This window comes from Chanodichthys erythropterus, chromosome 2, assembly GCF_024489055.1.
Source record: "Chanodichthys erythropterus isolate Z2021 chromosome 2, ASM2448905v1, whole genome shotgun sequence".
Lineage (NCBI taxonomy): Eukaryota > Metazoa > Chordata > Actinopteri > Cypriniformes > Xenocyprididae > Chanodichthys > Chanodichthys erythropterus.
This window is the reverse complement of record NC_090222.1, coordinates 22,020,077-22,036,244: the sequence shown is the minus strand read 5'-3', so window position 1 is coordinate 22,036,244 and position 16,168 is coordinate 22,020,077. Positions and strand designations below refer to the sequence as shown.

The following is a 16,168-nucleotide window of genomic DNA, read 5'->3' as shown; positions in this document are numbered from 1 at the left end:
CCCCAGTGTTGCCTCTGGTCAGGGCCGGCGCAAGCTCAACTGCCACTCTAGGCAAAACCCTGTCGTGCCACCCCCACTTCACACTCACAATTAAACTCGTTAATTAATTAAACTTTTTTTATTGATTTATTAATAAACTTGCACTAAAGTAAAAGCTAAGAAGTGCTTCCCCTTTAAAAACACATAGATTTCCTTGTAATAGTTCCAGTTTCCGTGTCGTCGCACAACATACACAGCCCAGCATAAACTCTCCTGACAAACCATTATTAAGGCGTCTAAGTACGTTCACAAACCACTGCTAATTTCAACAGAAAATGTATAATGAATTTGGCATGGCAGAAAGTGCGCAAAGAGCGCTCCCTCAATAATCACTAGAAAAGTTGTCATATTAGGCAACTTTATCGTGATCCACGAAAGTTCTCTTATAATAAATAAAGCTGTCTGCACAATGAATCTCTTATTTACATAATGTTTAAAATTAGTTTATTATTATGAGAGGATTTGTGAGAGTGTTTTTGTTCAGTGTGCTCACTCTTGGTTGGGGTGGGTTTTGGTAATTTGTAGAATGAAGGAAAGGTAATTTAGATTCAGAATAACTAATCTGTTGATAACTTTTTGATATAAGTGAAATAATTTCAAACAAATGTACAAAAAATAAATGAATAAAAATAAAAACTAAATTCCTCTCTTTTTTTGCTGCCTTCACTCTGCTGCCGCCCTAGGCGGCTGCCTAGTTTGCCTATAGGCACGCGCCGACCCTGCCTCTGGTTGCACTTATTATTCAGTGCAAGTTGCTCTCAGCTACTTGTTGGTAATGTTATCTTTTCCCCTATTTGATTCTTTTTTTTTTTTTTTCTTCTTTCTTCTTTGTATTTGCACTTTTCATGTTTTCAGGAGAGTTTGAATTTCCTTTTTTAATAATAACATTAAAGTGTACAAGTCATGCTACACACATCCAACTCCAGTTTGAGTTTTTAGGATCAACTGAGGCATCGAAGCTTATGTGCAGCTTGTCATTCTCTCTGAACTGCTAGCGGGGCCGAAGCAGAATTTCAAGCACCTTTTTTTGCTGATAAATATTAAAGAATTAATGCTCAGGAAACATTTTTATATTTAGCCGCTAAAGCTGATTTAGCCTCAGTGAAACAGAGCAGACAGGTTTCTGCAGAAAGAGGCTTATTCAAATGAAAAAGCTAAGTTGACAACACTGAGCTGGTATTCACCATGATGAGACATTGCAAAGATGAAAAGAAAGAAATCCGAGAGAGGCACACAGAGAGCCAGAGAATATTTAAGGGTGCCTAGAGTACTAAACATCAGACCCTCTACCACTGAACATCTGATTAACATAGTCCTATATATGTTGTTTTGTCATCATATCATATCGTCGCTGCCCGATAAAACTCACATATGTCCAAAATGGTTACTTTTCAGGAAGTGAAAAAAAACACCGTATTTCAAAAGCAGTTGAATGTAGCATTGTCATACTTGGTACGGCATCTTTACATGTAACCATACGTTCATATTTTACAGTAATGGTGGTCGACGCGTTCTTCCGATCATTAATTAGAATGGCCAAGTCGCGTTTTATATTGACATATGAATACGCTCAGTTTATTAAATAGCCTACGTCTTAGTTTATTAAATAAGCTTAGTTTATTTAATATTAATTATAAATTTACTAAATGTCTCTTGCAAACTATGAAGGGACAATGAATCAATACACTGACATGGTAATGCTAGACAGATACTTTGTTTGCACAGTCCTACCGTAATTTTGTCACTCCTAGACGTACGTCTGGCGTCAGGGGGGAAACGTTTACCTCGATAAAGGAAAGTCATTGTCTCACCAGGCTATGTTTATTTGGCAATGTAACCTCACAGTGTTATTCGGCTATCCAGTGCTGAGTTTCGATGAAACTTCACGAGACCGGCGAGATGCTTCCACAGGGCGGGAGATACGCGGCGTGATTGACAGCTTTGACACCAAATGGATATACGTGAAAATCAGATGACATGATTTCACAACTTTTCATTGGCCATTTAGATATGTGAAGCATACTGTATACGGAAATGAACCTGGACATTCAATCCGTCGAAAAATCTCAAAATCGGCAAAATGGACATGCATGGTTTTCATCGGACAGCGACGATATACACTGTTTATTAATGCATTTGATATTAGTCCTTATTAAGAATATTAGTTATAATATTTAATATTGTATTAAATGCATTAGAGATGTTTTATCAGAACTATTACTTATTACTATTAACTGTCAAATTCTGATGTCAAAAAACTTGACACTGACGCGCAAGATTGGGAATTGCACTTTGCAAATTAGCACAAGTTTTTAGCTGTGTTGCAATGTTAACTAATTTGCAGAATTGCTTTAGTGAATTAATGCATGAAAGTAAATGATGCTATTATTTACAGACCAAAACAGTTTAGTTACCAAAATTCTTTAAAATATCTTATTTTATGTTCTGCAAAAGAACCATATATAATAGTATCATTGAGATATTCGTTTTTTTAATTAGATTTTATATTTTCCATTTTCATTTTGAAATTGAAAGTGACAGGTGAAGGCCAAGTATAGTAACCCAAACTCGAAATTCGTCCTCTAATGAAATGAAATTGAAAGTCGTGCTCTTCCTCTGAGGTAAATTCTTCCTGAATTATTAAGTATTTGGTACTGTGATGAACAACATTGTGAATGCAGAAAACTGAATGGCTGTTTGAAGCATTTGAAATACTGTTCAGTAGCGCAGCTGCTTTGTTTACAGCGCTTCCTGGGTAACCGCTTCATTTCTGCTGTTCCATCTGCTCTCAGAGAGTGAACCTGCACTTTCATTCTGCGGGTTTCCTTCGCTAGTTCCGCCATGTGCTTCTCATGCATGTTGGGCTTGTTTACATGCACGTGTCTCTTTGACACAGCTTACAACGGTGCATTTTATTATTTGTGCATTTTATACTCTTAATGGGGAAAGTATTATTAAAATGCATTATAAAAATGTGTATAATTCATAATAAATAATTATTCACGGTATTTTGAAGTGCCCGCAATTACAATATCATGCATATTCATTATCCTGATATATCGTATTACCGAATATTGGTACATGTCTAGCTCACGCATCATGTTAGTTTTCTTTATTTTGCAAAAAACACAACATTTTATTTTTACTGTGAGTGTACACAAATAAAAGAAGACATTCCACAGTTTTTAGTAATGTATTTGTATGTCCAAAGTTGACAGATTATTTTGAGTCTTTTTCGCACTGGTAAGAAAAAAACCGAGGTGGTATCGCCGACGCAACCGCCGACCCGAGTGTTAACCCATCCAGTTAGTGCACACACATTAGCAGTAGTAATAGTGAACACACGCATACTGCAAACCATGGACACACACACCCAGAGCAGTGGGCAGCCATTTTTTGCTGTGGCACCCAGGAAGTGATTGGGGGTTAGGTGCCTTCCAGTTATTTTGTTCCTTAATTTTGTCATTTTGTCAAGGTTTTTTTTTTGTTACAACAATTTTTGTTGTTTATTTTGTCCAAAGCAACCTGCCCAAGGAAGGTTTCCATCAGAACAGGCTGGGGTTAAATGCTTTTCTCGAGGGTAGAATGGCGATAGAGAACTCAGCAACTTGATTAGCCTGCAGCTAGTTGCAACAAACTCCTTAATAATAATTTCACCTAAAGTTCTAAAATAGTGTTTTCTTAGCTTAAGGGGTTCATTGCGACCGGCCCCTGATCTTTAACCGCCCCACAACCCCCAGTACATTAGTGAAGGTCATTTTGTACTTGCTACTTGCCAGTAGCAGCCGTCAGAAATGAAAGGCAGCTTGTGCACCCGCAGTTAGCATAGTGCACTAGTCCTAGTATATTTAATCCACATCCATGAACAAGTGTGACAATAAGCCCTCTGTATGGACTAAAATCCTCTTAGGCAAAGCTTTGTGGGTAAACTTGCCTGATGCAAATTCTAAACCCCATTAGCTTTGAGGAACTAGTCAGCTGCATTGAGATTAATGGCAGGGCGACTACTTGATTTAATAGGGTTATTTCACTGCTTCCGGGCAAGAATGAACAACAAACTTAATGCAAGACATTACTCACTTTCTCCACTAACTGATAGAAGTTTCTGAGTTAACTTATGGCTGAGGTTTGTTGTCGCTCTGTTTGGTTCAATTTGCTCTACTTATACCTTTTGCCGCCTCTCTTTCTTTAGAATCAGCAAGAGCACTGCGATGTAAATTTGAGTTATTTTCCAGAAAAAAAAGCAGTCTGATAGAACATGCTATGTAAAGTGTATTTAAAATGTTTTATATCGATTTCTCCGGTATGAGTGGAAAAAGGAGTGAGGGTGAAACAAGAAAATGTTTAACAAACTGTGTTTCCTACCTGCAGAAAAAAATGTTCTTTTCTCCGCAATGAAGTGATTTTGTGAAATTAGGGGATATGGATTTGCAGCAGCTATTAAGGATAAATGCTGAGTGAGAAATGTTATGTGCAATTTTCCATTACGGAGTGAAAAATGAAAATCCTTATTTATCTATTTTTTAGTGCTGTCAGCTCGCTCTGAACTTTACTCATGGGGATTACCGACAAACTCTCCGGGTGAGAGACAGGCGCTGAAGCTCCCATGTGAGAAACAGATGTGTGGTGGAGGTATTATAAGTTTGCAGAGTCCCAAACCTAAATGTTAGTAGCTTATAGAAGGAAACAGAGAGATAGAGACGACATCTTTCTGAAATGGAGGATGACAGAAATCACACTTGTCTTTTTTTTTTTTTGGATATGCTTCTCCAGGTGTCACGATGAGACAGCCCCCTCCTGGTTTCAGCTGCTGGCTGATGTCTCCAGGAAGAGCTGAGATTACCTAAAGCTGATTGGTCACCTTAATGTGCTAGACACCACATTAAAAAAAAAAAAACTTAAAAGTGCCATTATAGCCGAATGATCAGCACAGAGTCATCGAATCCATGCCGCTGGGGGAGCTGCATGCAGGGAGTGATTTTAAAAGAATTTTATAGTGTTGTCAGTCCCTTGAAAATATAACTATGACGCCCCCTTTACAAAAATGTACATTGAAATTTCAACATATTTAGATATGAATGTAACATGCAAATATCGGTAACACTTTAAAATAAGGTTCATTTGTTAACGTTAAGAAGAAAGAACATTAATGTATTAACTAACATGAACTAACCATGATAAATACATTTGTTACTGTATTTGTTAGTCTTTTTTAACGTTAGTTTTTTTTTTTAGTTCACAGTTCAGTGCATTAACTAATTAACTAATGAAACTTATATATACTTATATATATACTGTGTGTGTGTGTGTATATATATATATATATATATATATTTATATACTTTTAAAGATTGTAATAATTAATAAAAAAATAATTATTATTTATTTCTGTGATATCAAAGCTGAATTTTCAGCATCATTACTCCAGTCTTCGGTGACACAACCTTCAGAAATCATTCTGATTTGCTGCTCTAATTATAATCAATTATTATTGGTGCTCAAATATCAATTATGGTTTTTATTATGGTGCTTATTAGTTTCGCATCAGTCTTCAAAAACCATTCTAATATGCTGATTTGGTGCTCAAGAAACATTATTATCAATGTTGAAAACAGTTTTCGGTGCTTAATATTTTGAGGATACCATGATGCGTACCATTCAAAAGTTTATGGTAAGAAAATAAAAACTTTTTTTCACAGAGGACACAATAAATAGATCAAAAATGACTGTAAACACATTTAGAATGTTACAAAAGTTTTCTAGTATTTCAAATAAATGTTTTTGAACTTACTTTTCATCAAGGAATCCTGAAAAAATATCCAGTTTTAACAAAAAATATTAAGCATCACAAATAAAGTTTTGTCATGAAACTCTAGATGTCGCGGGCTAATAGGTCCTTTAACCTGCTCGTATCACATTGTTATCTATAACTGATTGGTTCCTGCTGTATCAGTAGCCAATGAGCTTACATGCTCAACTTTCACAATACTTTGGTAGCATTGCCTTAGCAATGCAGTGCGATTCAGAAACCCTCCACCTTCCCCAGCTCCACCTTTATAGATCTGCTATGGCTAATTTATGTGCGCTATATTGTACAGCAGCAGCATAGCAGAAGACCAAACATACAACAATGTCATACCCATTACCATGCCAAACACTCAGAGAGTTGTCATGACAGAACTGTTTTCAACATTGATAATAATAAGAAATGTTTCTTGAGCATTTGATTTCTTGATTTCATAAGGATTGTGTGATACTGAAGACTGGACTAATGGCTGTAATTCAGCTTTGCCATCATAAAAATGACATTTTTACATTTTCCTGCATTTTTCAAATAAGTGCAGCCTTGGTGTGTATATGAGAAAAATAAACAAAATTTACAAACATCTTAAAAAAAAAAATCTAAAAAGGTGTTGAGGTTGATGAAATTAAGAATGTATTGAAATAAGATTTAGTGAGATCCATATGTCAAGATGCAAATCAATGGTACGCTTGAATGGAGAATCATCTTGCCCCATCTAACTAGCATGACTCACATTCTATGTCTGCTTTTAAGGATGGGGGGTGGGAATCACTAAATATTTTTCAACTGGGCAAGTGGGCAGCTTGACATGAAGATGGTCGACTGACTCTCAGATAGCTTGTCTATTCACCGTTGGAGGTGTAAAAGCTTGTGCACTTAGTGAGTAGACTCTGTTCTGGTGTGTCCAAAAGTGTGTTTGCCTTAATGTGGGCAGCTGGACTAGAATGTGAAGTTTCAAACAGCTCTCTGCCTTCAGCTCATATAGAGCACTCGCTCTGCGTCTGTGGAGGTGCTGAGGTACCATTTAATTCCCTCTCTGACAATCAATACTTTGGCTGTGAAGAGTGCTTGGCTTTGATTGATATGAGCTATCGGGGGAAGGCATCTGGACGTGGACTGGAAATGGGGCGAGACGGATGCTTTTGGAGTGCAGGGGCCCATCTGTCCACATTGATTTGCCCCGAATAGCGTCTGACTACTAAATCTTAGAACTCTTGGATTGGGAAAAATAGGGCAGAAAACCCTTCTTATCCAGGTCTGGAGTTTAATCTGCCATATGAAGGTTTTGACATTCCCAACAGCTGTTTTCATCTGTTGCTTAAATTCCTTGAACATCAACCAAAAACATGAACATGTTGGAGCCGTGGACTTGCGGTTAGTGCATATGTTTTGGTATATTCAGCTGTCATGTTAACACAGAAAACACATAAGAGTATGGCATGCAACATTGCCTTGTATCCTTCCCCAACTTTATCAGTGTTGACATTGTAACTTTTAGCGTCTCTTACAACCAACTTCATAAGATGCATTCTGGGATGCTTTTTAAACAGAATAGAAGTTGCAATGCATTCTCCAAATGTAGTTTTAATTATTATTTAAGTTTTGTAATGAATAAATTAATTATTTTATTTATCTACAGTCATTCAGACAAAAGCTTTTAAATGAACTTGTTATGGGAAAAAAAAATAGTCCATGATGTGTCCAGACTTTTGACTATTAGCAAGCATTGAGTAGCAAGCATTAGGGAATTCATTCATTCATTCATTCATTCATTCATTCATTCATTCATTCATTCATTCATTCATTCATTCATTCATTCATTCATTCATTCATTCATATATATTTTTGTGGTCTCAAAGTGTATGATTATCATATATAAGATAATCCACTGCATAATTTGTTCAGAAGTTTGGGATTTAATTTATTTTAAAATTTTTATATTTTTTTTTTATTTGAAAAATGAATACTTGTATTTATCAAGGATGCATTCAATTGATCAAAAGTGACTGTAAAGACTTTTATATTGTTACTAATCAATTCTATTTAATTCTTTTGAACTTTCTATTCATAGAAAACCTTTATTTTAAATTATAATATTTTACAATATTACGGTTTTACTGTATTTTGATCAAATATACACCTTCATATACACCTTCAACTATTGAATGGTAGTGTATATTAATTCATATAAGTGTATACTAATTCATGATTTTATATAATGAATATAATATATTGTTTTGATTAAAATCATGCAAATATAAAGGCAATATATTTTGCCCCCAGCTTGGCAAAATGTGTCATAATAAGCAAATACTTAGCCTAGCAAGATTCTTCTTAAATAACATTTAAGTGCACACTTAATCAAAATAACCACATCAGCAAATGTTGAGCCAATTTTATCACTTCTTAATCACTTTTGAGATTTCATAACCTCAAAACTAAGTATTTATATAAGAACTCCTGTAATATTCTGTTTTTTTTGGTCAGTACATCTCAGAGCTAAAATGTAAATGCAGGCATATTTCTCAAATTAATCTCAGTTGTGATTGTGCCGATTTAAACATCCTTTGCAAGAAATATATTCCTTTGAAATTCTTTCTTCTGCTGAACACAAAAGAAGATATTTTGAAGAATGTTGTTAACAAAACAGTTGAAGGGCTCCATTGACTTACAACTGTTTTGTAACCCATATTCTTCAAAATATCTTCTTTTGTGTTAAGCAGAAGAAAGAAATTCATACAGGTTTAGAAGAACTTGAGGGTGAGTAAATGACAGAATTTTCATTTTTGGGTGAACAATACCTTTAAAGGATTAGTTCACTTTAAAAAAAAAAAAAAAAAAAAAAAAAATCCTAATAATTTACTCGCCCCCATGTCATCCAAGATGTCCATGTCCTTCTCTCTTCAGTCGAAAAGAAATGAAGGTTTCTGATGAAAACATTCCACGATTTTTTCCATATAGTGGACTTCAATGGACCCCAAATGGTTGAAGGTCAAAATTACAGTTTCAGTGCAGCTTCAAAGTGTTCTACACGATCCCAGATGAGGAATAAGGGTCTTATCTAGAGAAACCTTCAACCGTTTGGAGGCCATTGAAGTCCACTATATAGAGAAAAATCCTGGAATGTTTCATCAAAAACCTTAATTTCTTTTCAACTGAAGAAAGAAAGACATGAACATCTTGGATGACATGGGGGTGAGGAAATTATAAGGAAATTAATTTGAAAGTGAACTAATCCTTTAACTCTGTGTTTATTGATTTAGAAGCCTTGGAAGCTGAAGCTCACGATTATGGTAAGGGACGTTACATTTTCGACTCACACTTGAGATGTTTGGCCAATCACAACACACTGGGTCTGCTGGCCAATCAGAGCACTCGTAAGCTTTTTGTAAGGAGGGGCTTTGTAGAAATCAGTGTGTTTCAGACAGACTGGGAATAAAGGAGCTGCAATAATGTACAGAAAAAATGATGTGCATTAAAACATGTTAACTTATTCACCCAATAAACTAAATCATTATTTTTTAAAATAACATCATATGACCCCTTTAAGTATTTTCTCATATTTATTTTGAAATGTATTTCAAAATTTCTTATTACAGTACATATGCAACATTTTAAAATGTATTTAATTGTAGCTCAAATTACCTCAAATTCAGACTTTACTCATTGCACGCGATGATCTCATGGATTTTTGCAGTTTTGCAGTTCAGAGCGACAGATGGACCCCTTTACCCTGAGAGCTTTTGACCCATATACTCTAGTCTTCAGCTATTGCTCTGTTTTGCCAGTTTATGTGCTTACAGTATGTTTAGAAAATTCCTCATCACTTCAACTCTGTCTCATAAGCCTGCAAGTTTTTTTAGAGGCTCTCTAGCTCCCCTCTCATGTCATGTTCACTCAGTATAATGGGTATAGTGGCACAGTTGGCACAGAGGAAGAGCGAGACTTGTGAGCTCGGTGGCTGGGGAAGATCCTCCCCGCGGTGGTTGTGAAGCAGCCTTTGATGTGGACGTACCCAGCAGAGTGAGCTTCTTGGCCAGAGAGACAGCCTGGGTGGAGGTTGCCCTCTGATCTCTGTCACTTCAAAGCAGGTGTTCCTTCTTTCTCAGTTCTCCATCCTTTCATCCTTTGACTCTTTTACCATTCCCCTCACTTACTGGCTCGTTCACTCCCGGTCTGTCTCTCATCGTCTCAGCCAAAATTCCCACACAGTGGCGACAATGACATCAGAACTGATGGACATCTCTGAGACCTTTTTGTCAGACGTTCACATAATGCTCATCTGTCATTTCTGTCTGTCTCTCTCTCTTTCTCTCTCTCTCTCTGTCTTGTTTTGCTTTTATTTTATTTTTCCTGTTTCACACACACATTAAAAACCTCCTCCTCTTCTCTTTGGCAGAATCCTCATTTGACATTTATTTTGTTGTTGTTCTCAATATTACTGGAATTCATACGAGATGCTTAGTCACACATATCTGGCTGTTTTTGAAACAATATTGCAAATCACAGAGTGTGGCAATAACAATTATGAGAACACAAACATTTATGTGGCATTAAAAAAAATATGTATTGTAAAGGGAATTGGATTGAATAGAAAAGTCTATCATGGTGAAATGCGTGTATATCTCAGAAATTCCTTCACCTCACCCCAACTTAAAGGTATAGCTCACCCAAAATTGATCTGCTCACCCTCATATTATTTAAAAAAACATATTTTTACGCATACACATCTAATGTTTTCAAAATGTATTAAGAAATGAAAATTCAGTTTTCTGCAAAAAATTTAATTTTGCCATAACAGGAATAAATTACATTTTAAAAATATATTAAAATATAAAATTTTTAAATATTTCACAATATTACTATTTTTACTGTATTGTTTATCAAATAAATGTAGCCTTGGTGAGCATCAGAGACATAAAAAAAAAAATAAAAAAATATATATATATATATATATAAAAGTATAATATACAGGGCTTGACATTAACAAACGCCAACCTGGATTTCAGGGGTGTCGTGTAACGGAATTACTCTTACTAACCACTTTGGCGGGTGGAACTTTGTTTATAATATATACATTTTTCAGTTGTAGTATTCTAAAAATGCATCTGAAATAATAAACTAAGTGCAATAGTGTCAAAAATATTGATTTTTCAACACATACTGATACTGAAATATCTGAAACACTTCCAATACCAATTTTCCGCAGATACCCGATACCAGCTGTGCTTTCTAGCTCTTTCTCATCTCTTTGATAGCGAAGTTGACACAAACCCGCCTCCCCTCACTCACTTGTTCCATTTGCTCCGGATGAATATTGTTGGTGTTTCAGCACCTGAATTGCAGCGTGGGATTGCACCTATTGCACATAATTTTACTCATTCCCACAGATTTTGTGCTCACACACAAAGTGTTTGCACATAAAGCCGCCTCTCAGTACTAAATTGAGTTCTTTCGCTGCTTAATGCGCTTAAACAGTCAAATAATCACAAAACAATGTCAAAATGGCGGTCTTGGCGAATATTCACGTAAACACAGTCAGTTGAAATGAAAATGCTGAGTGGCTACTAACTTTGAAAAAACACTAGCCACAGGTTGGTGAGCTAAAAAGTTAATGTCAAGTCATTTTATAAGATATTTACAGTGGGTATGGAAAGTATTCCCCCTTAAATTTTTCATTCTTTGTTATATTGCAGCCATTTGCTAAAAATCATTTAAGTTCTTTTTTTTTTTTTTCCTCATTAATGTACACACAGCACCCCATATTGACAGAAAAACACAGAATTGTTGATATTTTTGCAGATTTATTAAAAAAGAAACACTGAAATATCACATGGTCCTAAGTATTCAGACCCTTTGCTCAGTATTTAGTAGAAGCACCCTTTTGATCTAATACAGCCATGAGTCTTTTTGGGAAAGATGCAACAGGTTTTTCACACCTGGATTTGGGGATCCTCTGCCATTCCTCCTTGCAGATCCTCTCCAGTTCTGTCAGGTAGGATGGTAAACGTTGGTGGACAGCCATTTTTAGGTCTCTCCAGAGATGCTCAATTGAGTTTAAGTCAGGGCTCTGGCTGGGCCATTCAAGAACACGGAGTTGTTGTGAAGCCACTCCTTTGTTATTTTATCTGTGTGCTTAGGGTCATTGTCTTGTTGGAAGGTAAACCTTCGGCCCAGTCTGAGGTCCTGAGCACTCTGGAGAAGGTTTTCGTCCAGGATATCCCTGTACTTGGCCGCATTCATCTTTCCCTCGATTGTAACCAGTCGTCCTGTCCCACAGGACACCCCCACAGCATGATGCTGCCACCACCATGCTTCACTGTTGGGACTGTATTGGACAGGTGATGAGCAGTGCCTGGTTTTCTCCACACATACCGCTTAGAATTAAGGCCAAAAAGTTCTATCTTGGTCTCATCAGACCAGAGAATCTTATTTCTCACCATCTTGGCAAACTCCATGCAGGCTTTCATGTGTCTTGCACTGAGGAGAGGCTTCCGTCGGGCCACTCTGCCATAAAGCCCCGACTGGTGGAGGGCTGCAGTGATGGTTGACTTTCTACAACTTTCTCCCATCTCCCGACTGCATCTCTGGAGCTCAGCCACAGTGATCTTTGGGTTCTTCTTTACCTCTCTCACAAAGGCTCTTCTCCCCCGATAGCTCAGTTTGGCCAGACGGCCAGCTCTAGGAAGGGTTCTGGTCGTCCCAATTGTCTTCCATTTAAGGATTATGGAGGCCACTGTGCTTTGAGGAACCTTAAGTGCAGCAGAATTTTTTTTGTAACCTTGGCCAGATCTATGCCTTGCCACAATTCTGTCTCTGAGCTCTTCAGGCAGTTCCTTTGACCTCATGATTAGGCTTGGGTATCGAGTATCGATTGGAACCGGGACTAGCTTTGCGATTTTCCTGGAATCGTTCAAAAGTTTAAATTTCGATTCCTAGTTTCGATTCCCAGTCCGCCGACTGGAAGAAGAAACCGCTTAACATCAACGAAGAAGCATCCACCAAATTTGTAGGCATAACCGAGCGAGTCGAACATGGATAGCGTGCGTCGGCGGTCCAAAGTGTGGCTTAAATTTTCTAAATAGAAAGAAATCTCGGCAAAATGCAACATTTGCGGCAAGATTGTTTGTGCATAGGAGGGTGCACGTCAAACCTGATAAAGCACCTCTGAGTTCATGGAGTAGAAATAAATAAATCTCTTTGATGCGCTGCGCCGACCGTCCTCCGCTGCCTCTTCCTCTGACTCCGACCCCCAGCCTGGCAATCCACACGAGATCCAATTTTTTTGTATCCGATCAGAGCCACTTCCAAATGTGGTTTTAAATCCGATACATATCCAATCTCTGAACATGCGACCTACGTCTAAACACGCATATCCGATTCCTATTGTAATTCCATGCCATCAAACGGCAAGGGCGGCACGTTTGCTCACTAAAATATAGCTTCAATGTTGTATTATGAAGCAGACGTGCATGTATGCACTCGCACTAAAAATTCGCAGCTCAATATTAATGTGGGAACTTTGTCTAACATGAAAGAAATTGCGCACACACATATACCGGTATTCAGCAGCTTCGCACGCGCGCGCTCTCTCCCTTGCTCGCTCGAATTCATTCAAAAAACGAAATTCTAAAACTAATAAATGTAGATAAAAGTCAAAAGATTGGATTTGTGCATTAAGACTTGCAGTGTAAATGCAGCCATACACTCATGTGTAAATGTGTTTTCAATATATTCATAATTTATAATATTTATATTCAAGTTCATAGATTTGATATTTATATTGTAGTTGACAGCCCTGTGAGAAATTCATAGTAAAGTTCATAAAAAGTAAAAAGTTCATAGAATTAATTGATGGAGAAGGTCAGACTATTTCCTTCAGAAAGACCGTTGGTTAGCTAGCTCATTTAAAATATCCTAAACTTTTTTTGACCCTGCCTCTTAAAAGAATCGGAATCGAGAATCGTTAGGAACCAGAATCGAAATCGGAATCGTTCAAATTCAAACGATACCCAACCCTACCAATGATTCTCATTTGCTCTGACATGCACTGTGAGCTGTAAGGTCTTATATAGACAGGTGTGTGGCTTTCCTAATCAATTCCAATCAGTATAATCAAACACAGCTGGACTCAAATGAAGGTGTAGAACCATCTCAAGGATGTTCAGAAGAAATGGAGAGCACCTGAGTTAAATATATGAGTGTGTATATATATATATATATATATATATATATATATATATAATACACACACACATACATACATTATAAAATTAATTATTCCATAGAGTGACATATTACATGTATTTAGCAGACTTAGTATTTAGTTCATAAAAAAAAAAAAAACAGAATTTAGCAAATTTAAGATGTGGAATGAGTTCATGTTTTGCTTTCATTTAGGTATGCAGATTTTTTCTACAGAAAAATGGTTTAAATTTCCATTTGCAATTCACAATGAGTTGTTAAGTACCACTTTTTGGGAAAATGCCTTTATTCTGTGCATCTTTTTTTCTTGTTTACTTAATCTTGTTCTCTGTCTTGTTTTCTTGTCACAAGCGACAAGAAAGTTCTGTCGTTATCTGCGTTTATTTGTGTGTGCATGGATTAGAAGCCAAACCACCGCACATGGGTGGGGAGGTCAAAGCAGGTAAAGAAGCACATCAAAAGACTGCAGTGCCCCTTCACTCTTATTTCATTGGCCCGTTCTGAGTCCTCCGTGTGTCAGCGCTGGCCTCAGATCAGCCCTGCAGAACTAGACGGGCTGAGACAGGTCATTTGAGATGAGACTTACTGTTCAGACCCTGGTGACGTGACCTGGAAGCCTTAGGTACAGAAGGTGAAATGAGTCTGATGGAAAAGAAAGACAGAGAGGAAGGTGGGTGAAATGGAGAGAACTTTAAAAGATGCGGGGTATAAATACAGGTTATTGTAAATACAGGACAGTGGGAAGTGGTTAGCAAGATTTTCAAGTAAACAAGTAACAAGTTATGTAAAAGCTGATTCATTCATTTTGGCCAGTTGCATACAGAATCATTCAAATCATACTGCACAGATGGATGGACTGCAACTGCTGAGGAGGAGAAGTCGCATATTTAAGAAAAATCACACAAGCAAGAGTGTATATCAGCTGTAACATTTATTTTTTTAAATAAATAAATATTCATGTTTGTTTCTTATCCCATTGGCAATTCTTTTTCTTTCTGACAATTACTAAACAACATCTAGTGACAGGGAGTAATACCTCCAGAACTCTCATTTACTTAAAGGTTTCTTGTTTGCACTCTGAATAAAGATAATTTAGGATGAAAGTGATGAGCTATGGCCTTTTATGGATTGCCTAGTTGGGTGATTAATGAACCACTTCTGTTCCAAACTTAGGCTTGCACTCAATTAAAACTTTAGGTCTGACCACTAATCATAATTTACATAACCAAACCTCAGGACACTTTAATAATAAAATTTAAAATTTGCTTCCACACCAGTTAATGTTTTAACTGGCTGGAGATGTCATGCCGTCGGTGAAGCAGTTTGCCAGTGCATCCACCAGTTTATGTAGCTTCAAGGTTCACAGTTTATATATATATATATATATATATATATATATATATATATATATATATATATAAACACAAAGTTCTTGTATCTTTTTTTATTTCTCCCTCATAATTGTGTTGACCTACTTTGTGACCTTTGACCTCTTTCTGCTGTTCTTTCAGAGATCTCTGTTTCCGCTCCAATTTCCCATCAAAACAAGAATCTGTACGTAGAGGTGTCCACCTGCGCTCACTTCCTCTTCTCTTATCTTCGTCGGTATTTCTGTCGGATTGTGTGCTTTTTCTGTTTATGCATGTATGAAAATGTGAGTGTGTGTGAATGTTCATTAAAAGAGTCTATTTTTAATGATTTTTAATCAGAGCTTTGTACTGTAATGTGCAATTAATTGCTCCTTACCTCTTCAAAGTAGACTCGAATCAAAGAACAAAATCCAAATAGACTAAATGTTGCTGTGGGCTTCTATGCCAATGTTAAAATCTCTTTTCTGTCCTTTATCGCTGATTCTTGAGTATAAGACAAAACTGGCTGTGTTTTTGCTTACCTATAATTCAATTTGGGTAAACTCCATAAGATGTAAAAAAAATAAAATAAAAAATAATAATAATATATACAATATGTGTTATAAAAATGGACAAATCTATCATTCACCTTAATTAATGAACTGATACTACAAGATCAGCTCTATTTATGTTATCATCATTTTAAGGTTTTTTTAAGTAGTGTTGCTACTAATATGACATACTTAAATGGAAGAAATAATCTAAAAATTGT

The 16,168-nt window shown here is 36.5% G+C and overlaps 1 long non-coding RNA gene across 1 annotated transcript in view; it reads left to right on the top strand.

Moving 5' to 3' along the window:
* The window catches only part of LOC137026546 (uncharacterized), a 41,358-nt gene extending 25,612 nt beyond the window's left edge, over nucleotides 1-15,746 (top strand). Inside the window, exon 3 of the long non-coding RNA XR_010895880.1 lies at nucleotides 15,559-15,746. This is a non-coding gene — a long non-coding RNA (uncharacterized lncRNA). The remainder of the gene's footprint in view (nucleotides 1-15,558) is intronic.
* The last annotated feature ends 422 nt before the right edge of the window (nucleotides 15,747-16,168 follow it).